The sequence below is a fragment of the Hesperophylax consimilis genome, unplaced genomic scaffold, assembly GCF_061612785.1.
Source record: "Hesperophylax consimilis isolate HC1 unplaced genomic scaffold, BYU_Hcon_1.0 scaffold_137, whole genome shotgun sequence".
Taxonomy (NCBI): Eukaryota; Metazoa; Arthropoda; class Insecta; order Trichoptera; family Limnephilidae; genus Hesperophylax; species Hesperophylax consimilis.
In genome coordinates, this window is record NW_028301357.1 from 1 (window position 1) to 7,897 (window position 7,897).

At 40.3% G+C, this 7,897-nt stretch overlaps 1 non-coding gene across 1 annotated transcript; it reads left to right on the top strand.

Annotated features, from left to right (window-relative positions):
• The first annotated feature begins 3,322 nt into the window (after positions 1-3,322).
• On the top strand, positions 3,323-3,395 carry TRNAT-UGU (transfer RNA threonine (anticodon UGU)). The gene has a single exon. It is a non-coding gene; the product is annotated as a tRNA-Thr (tRNA).
• Positions 3,396-7,897: the final 4,502 nt, after the last annotated feature.

A 7,897-nucleotide genomic window follows, 5' to 3' on the forward strand; every position in this document is an offset into this window, starting at 1 on the left:
ACTATATACCTACTCTCACTAACAAATATAAAAATAAATTTATTTTTATATAGAGAATATTATTGGATAGTATAAATATAATTAATGAAAATAAAAAATGGGAATGGCATAGGAGTGGGTGTAACGGCGTAACATGGCTGTTACACTTTTTTTATTAAACACCGATATATTATATTAATATCAATAAGTACAGGGTTTATACATCTGTTACAAACTAACATCATTGGTACAGAGAAAATTCAATAAGTACAGAGTAAAATTCAAATGCCCGGTGTAACACCGCGATGTTACACACGAAAACGTTACACTTCCTTAGACAGTAAGCACTTACTTGACTGTTTCAATGTGTACAGGGCCTAATCATCTGTTACACTTTTAAGCATTGCTACTTACCTGTATCACGTATACCTACTCCCACATTACAAGGCATTGCGTAGATATCAACTGTTACACTCATAATATCAATGAGTACAGAATAAACCCAATGATTTCAATACCCTACAAATAGGAATCGTTCGCATTAGTGTAGTCTGCATATGAGAATGGATCTCATATCCATATACAGAAGTTGCATATAAGAATAGTTCGCATATGCAGTACAGACTATTCTTATATACAGCCTCTAGAACCCCTGTATATCTTGCATATAGGGGTTCTCTGTACAGATTCGCGGCGTACAGATCAATATACAGCGTGATCTAGAGCATATATACCACGTTTTTCCCTGTATATGTACTGTACCGCGCTAGGGTCTATACCCTTGCTAATTAAAAATTCAATGAGTTGCATCAGTTTCATTCTGCAGTTTCATGTAGTAGCCCCCCTTTTGTTTTGTACCAAAAATTTTCTAAAAAGCTGCTTACACATTCCGCGAAATAATCCCCCACTGCTTCCTGGGTGTATGTTCTAGGACAATGCGCCCCATACAATACCCCACTGCTATCTGCCAATATTTTCAATTCGTACCTACGTTTAAGTTTTTTAACAGTGTAATACACTATTCCAGCAGCGTTATTGCTATGAATAAAGTACGCTTTTCCATTAGAAGTAATGCTACGCATATCGTACAAGCTAAGCTCATGCAATATTTTTGTGTGGATTATATCCATTGTGTTACCCCTTATATTTGCCAGGAAAAGTAAATACACTTATGGTTACAAACTCACCACTGCGGCTATGTATGCGGCGCACCCTTCCATACTTATCATATGTGCGCCGCTCCCTGCCGTGTTTATTTTGGCAATACTGGTCGTATTGCGCACGCGTTAAGTTTTCAGTCTCGCCGTCATTTTGGGTTACAATTGCATAAATTTCTTTCATGCTGTTACTCCTGGATACTTGTAAATAAAGTATCGTGTTGGTATGCAACGCGTTGATATGCGGCATCACGGTATCGCCCCGCGTTGTCAGTAAAATCAGTACGCCATCGGTACACGTCCAACGTGCCCCACCCTACCAGTTTTTCTTTTAGACTAGTTAGGTCGTCAGCGTAGATTTCTTGCTCAATTTCAGGTGCGTGCTCGGTGAAGATAATGTACTGCATGTTGTTACTCCTCAATCCCATTAATAGTGACCCCAAACAGTTTAAACGCCGCCGCATCAAAAACACAAGAGTCGTAACTGTCACGCGGCATAGCGTAATACGTATCTGCGGACATGTATTGGTACCCATGCCATCGCATCATGCTCAGATTCCGGGCGCTACATATTGATATGCGTACCATTTCGTTACGCGTATCAATTTCAAAATAAACGTTACAAAATCCTGCAGCCGTTGCGTATCCCTGCGTAAATTCCGCGTTTGTAGCTTTTTTAAATAGTGTTTTCATGTTGTTACTCCTATCTATTAGACCAAAATTAATCTATTCAACAACTTACCATATAAGGTCTAGCCCACTAAACGACAGCATAGGGACAAGCCCACTAAGCCGCATGTAAGTTGTTGTAACATTAATTTAGGTTTGCGTTTTCGCGCGCCCGCCATAGGTTTTGATCAGTGCTATAACTGATTGTAAGCGCGCTCATAATGCATGCTTACGATAATTAAAATAATATCTGTACGCGCTCAAGGACATCATCACGTCAATCAATATTAAGTGCGATCTATAGATTTGTCAGATCAGATCTACTATGCTGTTAAAGTATGCAGATTTTTAATTGCTAAGCATAAGCGCAATAATAGTCATTACTATCATCTAGATATATTTAAGCAAGCAAGCTATACCATACTTCTTTACGATTTGTATAGCGCTGTGCTATGCGCTTTTTGATAAAGACTTGATCAGATTTACAATTCGTAGATTGTTTCTTTGCTTGTCTTTGTGTGATAAGTATAGCATGTTTAAGTTGCATGTATACTTATTTTACATTTCTTTACAGTGATCTAAATGTACGCTAGCTATAGATCAATCTAGCTTTATAATCAATCGCTTGTAATATGTAATCTAGTGCGCTTTGATTTACAGATCAATATGTAATCTGACCTATAGATCGCACTATATAATGCGATCTAAGGGAAGACTATTTATAAGTAATCTTTAAATAATTCTTCATGTTTCGCTTTTTTGCGTGCTTTGATTTTATCTTCTAAGTAGTTAACAAGTGCGTCATGTGCTATAACTACAATAAATATACATATGATAACAGTCGTTACAACTGCTCCAAAAATCAACATTTCTTTTACTAATTCAAAACCTGTCGCTCTCATATTTAACATTTTCATTTCCTTTTTTTTTTCAATTAAAAATTCGTTTTGCTTGGTGATCATTGTAGCATGTTTAATTTGTACGTCAACTTATATTTTAAATTTAACTTGATCTAGATCAAGTTTTGTATTGTTGGGCATACTATCTATTTATAGTATTCACGCTATCAGTGGCTAATGATTCCCATTTGTGTTTGCGTTAACAGTGGCTAATGATTCTCATTTGTGTTTGCGTTAACAGTGGCCAATGATTCTCATTTGTGTTTGCACTATCATCCACTAAATGTATATACATTCGCCCCAAATGCGTATACATAGGGGGGTAGGGTTTGGACGACCCCCAGGGGCGCGCGCTCCCCACACCCCTCCCACATCTACGAATTAGTTTTAAAAATATTTTTTTTTCTGTGTATATTTATACAGACTTCTGTTATACTACATACAACGCACCCACCACTGCATATGGCTAATTTAGCTACGCACAAATTTGGAGGGTATATCTAAGATTACTTTTATATAGCTCAGGTTAAGAGCACACGCCCGTGACGATGGTATATTGCGTGAGGTCGAGATGGAATAAGTTTCTATAAAAGTAATCTTAAATATTAAGTTTTCTATGCCAGTATAGCTCAGTTGGTAGAGCAGCTGTCTTGTAAACAGCAGGTCGTAAGTTCAAGTCTTACTGCTGGCACCAAAAAAATAGTCGTAACCCGCGCCCGACTTTAAATGGCGCACTACAAGTAGTTTTCTACGCGCCGCCCCTTTTAGAGGGAGAAGTTCCACGTAAACAGATCCAGATATCCCACCACAACGGTGACACCCAAAGTTATTACATGTCTGGGAATGCGTATGTACTGAATGAAGCAGGTAAAACAATTGCGACATATGCACGGGGTGAAGCACTGCAAGACCCGCCGCCACAAGATAAATACCCCCCCCCGATCCCAAAACTATTTAATTCTAAAACACTCCTATAGCTTAATTGGTTAAAGCACCTGGCTCATAACCGGTAGTACATGGGTTCGAACCCCTGTGGGAGTACCAACTTTTACCCCTAACACGGAGACATAAAAATGTTTACGACAATCTTATTTGCGTTTTTTGGTACCGAACTGCTAGATACAAAAGCGGAGGGTAAAGTATGAGACCATACATACACGGTGGTATAGTAAGTCTATGGGTGGCAGCGAATGCAACCCTCGACGATACGGGGTTCACCGTCCTACTTAAGCTATTATCAGTGTTAACGTGGGCAGGCATATCCTGTTACGTTGGTTGGATATTCGGTTCATATTTATTTACCGCAGTACAACTTCTGCGAGGCAAAGTAATAATTAAGATAACGGAACATGACATCGTTAAAATAGAAAAGACTATTTGGATGTCGAAAGATGAAGCAGATGCATTCGTAAATGATTTGCGTTCCATAAAGAAATAATGTAGATTGCACTAATGGCCCTAGCTTGCTTCACGTTTAAGGATAACCTCGTCTTATATTACGGCTTGTTAATTGTCGGCAAGTAAGCAAGTTTAGGGCTTCCAGATAGGATAGAGTATGATTTATTTTGAACCAGTTACTGTTGAAGAGTTAGAAAAAGTGTTAGGTATTAAAAAAACTAAGACACTTATCAGACACCATGGTAAAGCCCAACTCAACATAGGCTGGAATGGTTTTGGTAAGTCTCTCGAATCCATTGTGCATACTCTAGGCAAACGATATACCCATGTGATATACTTACATTACAGAGGTAGGTTTATAGAATTACCAGAGTGGTATCACACCCCATGTTGTAATTAACCCCAACCAAATTTCCACGCTCCACTCTCTTGCCCTGTCTTTTGATAGGGCTTTTTTATAGGATGGGAAAATATGAACGAACTTGCAATGCCAACCCTGCAACCACAAGCAGACTATGAATTACTGGTAGAGAGCACACCAGAGATAGATCGCATACTCGCAATAGAAGATAATAGCAAGACATTTTTAGAATACGCAAAATCTATTAACATACTGCCATCACATAGAACTTTCTTTGAGAATAAGATTAGACGTATCGCTGCGGACGTATTAACTATTGCGGATGACATAGGTGCGCTTATAGGGGTTTTGGATTCCCACGGGTTGTCTTTTGAGCAATACACTCTCCTCAGTAAGAAGCCCTTCTTCATGGCAATTATGGACGAGGAGCAGGGGATATTGCAGTCACTTTCACCAATGGAGAAAGTACAGCGACTCGCGTTGAGTAAGTTACCCGACTCAGTAAACATGTTGAACCAATTGGTAATAGCCAGAGAATCACCTGAGGATGTTTTTAAAGCGACAATGTTATTAATAAAATTAGGGGGCATGGATACAAAAGCGGAGGCTAATACGAAATCGTCAGCCGCCCACGTTAACATCACCGTCAACCATGCGGTACGTCGCCCGGGGTTTCCCGAGGTAATCGATGGGGTAATATTAGAACATGACGATTAATATTGCGTATGAGTATGATCCAGCACCCACTATTTACGCTGCGCATAGATGTGTAGAAGACATATGGATAAAAAATAAAACGCCATTATTTATAGCAATTAAAGGTCCACCAGGATCAGGTAAGACGGTGGGCTGTGTTAACATAATGGACATGGTTTACTTGAATGCCCCGCCAGATAAGAATGGTGATAGGCATGTTACCCTAGGGGTGGTAAGAAATACAGTTCAGGAATTGAACACAACCGTACTTGATACTTTAAAGAAATGGTTCCCTACAGACTGTGGGGAGTTTACTTCGGACAGTCCGACTTCCAATAAAAGTTTCACTGGTAAGTTTGCCATACCCTACATCGGAGACAAAACAAAAACTTGCTACGTTGACATACGGAGCATTGCTTATGCTGAACCGAAAGATAGAAAGAAATTAAAATCCACAGAGTTTGATGCACTCTACATGAACGAGCTGAATAACATTGACAGTTCAATCCTAGGCATTGCAATTGAACGGGTCGGTCGTGGTAAATCTGGGGTATCGGATGACGATGGGACTCCAGGGCAAAAACTCCCACCCTTGTTATTCGCAGACTATAATAACCCAGTGGCAGGGAACTGGACGGAACATCTGCACGAACAGAATGGGCCGGTGATGGTAGATGGGGAGATTGTATTTGAGCAGCATGTCTTCGTGCAACCACCCGCAGCATTTAAAGTCCCCATACCAGATCCAGATGACCCGACAAAAATTTGCGGGTATGACTATGTCGTAAATAAATTCGCCGAAAATATAAAGCATGTGGGGTTGCAATACTATGCTGCCCTGATTGCCTTGTGTAGAAAGAATGGGGACTTTGATTCATTAGACCGCGAACTCTGCATGTTACCCACAGCGGATAAAGACGGGATGCCAGTTTTTCTTTCTGACTTCAATCGAAAACGCCATGTGCTCGATCACAAGTGGGATGCAATACCAGAACGGCGTACAGTAGTCGGGGTGGATACATCGGGTATACACCCAAGTGCGGTGTTCTTTCAAAAGATACCGCAAGGGTGGGTAATCACTGATGAGGTGTATGGGCAGGATATGGGCACCTACATGTTCATTGAGGAGTTGGTAGACCCACTGTTTGAGAAGCGATACAGCAAAACAAATTCGGTCTTTGTGTGCGACTTTGCTGACCCAAGAAATAATGTAAACATGTTGACCCCAATGATGATACTGCAGAACTATGGATACAATGCAGTACGCGCAACATCGAATAAAACACAGGCACGGATTAACGCGGTAAAAGCGATCCTCCACCGTGAGGGTGCCACGGATAGTTTGTACATTGCACCGAATTGCCCGCAAGTAATTATCGGATTCGAAACAAAGTATATCTTTAAAAGACAAAGGAATACAACAGAATTCGGTATAGCCCCAGTTAAAAATACGTGGAGTCACTATATGGATGCTGTACAATATGGTCTACTCCACATATACTTAGGTGCCGAAGAAATAGGTAACACATATAATTCCCCAGAAAAAATACCTAAACGATATAGGGATGCAATGAATGGTATTAGAAATGAAACATCGTATAATAAAATACCAGAACGTGCTAATGCCCGCACTGTTGCCATTCAACGTGTTGTGAGGAGAAGGTAATGGCAACAGCCACATTAACCAAAGCTGACGAAACACCAGAAGCAGTTTTCCAAATAGATACATCCAAAGCGGACTTTGATCTTATCGCAAAGCTTGTGGCTGAATGCTACAACGAAGCCACGATGCATAGGTCGCGTTTAAAATGTGGACGCAATAGTCTACAGCAAGAACTCATGGCATGTAAGAGACAACGGGAGGGAACCCCCGCGTATGACATCTCCACCCAAGATGGGCGGGAAGTGTATGTAAATGTCTCAGCCAATAAAGCTCAAGTGCTTTCCGCGTTTTTGATTGATCTATTTTATAGTTCAAGCGAAGCCCCTTTTTCCATTAAACCAACTGAGATCCCTGACCTGTCGGAAGAGGATATTGATATTATATCGAACACTCTTTTCACAACGATGATGGGTAACGAAGCAGAATTCACAGGGACGATACAAGACCTTGAAGACAAAGCAAGATTCTTAAAAGAACAGTATCGTGAGATGGTGCAGGAGAAAGCACAGGTAGCCGCAACCAACATGGAACGGTTAATGAAAGATCAGATACAAGAAGGTAAACTTATCCAGAATATGGAAAAGTTTAATTACGAGTTTACAACATATCCTTTTGCGGTAATGCTTGGGCCCTTAGCCACTCCACAACTCCAATTGAAATGGAAAAAGAATAAACTTGAGCCTGTAGCTAAGTTAGTCCCTACATTTAAAAGCGGCACGGTATGGGACACCTACTGGTCTCCAGATAGTAATACGCCACAAGATGGAACATACATAGTATTGCGGGAGTATATTACACATGAGGGGCTTATTGATTGCTTACGCATGGGGGAGTATTACGAAGTTGAAGCAGTACGTGAGATCTTAAATGAGATTACGCAAATGATACAAAATAGAACTAGCCACATGATGGGCACCCCATTCAACCGCAACTGGACTCGAATTGAAAAACCAGTTCCATACAAGCGCGGTGAAGCAATTGAGATCTTAACTTACTATGGTAAAGTTCCAGGAACTTTTTTAAAAGATGCGAAGGTAAAAAACAAAACGATAGACGAAGATATTTTATATGAGTG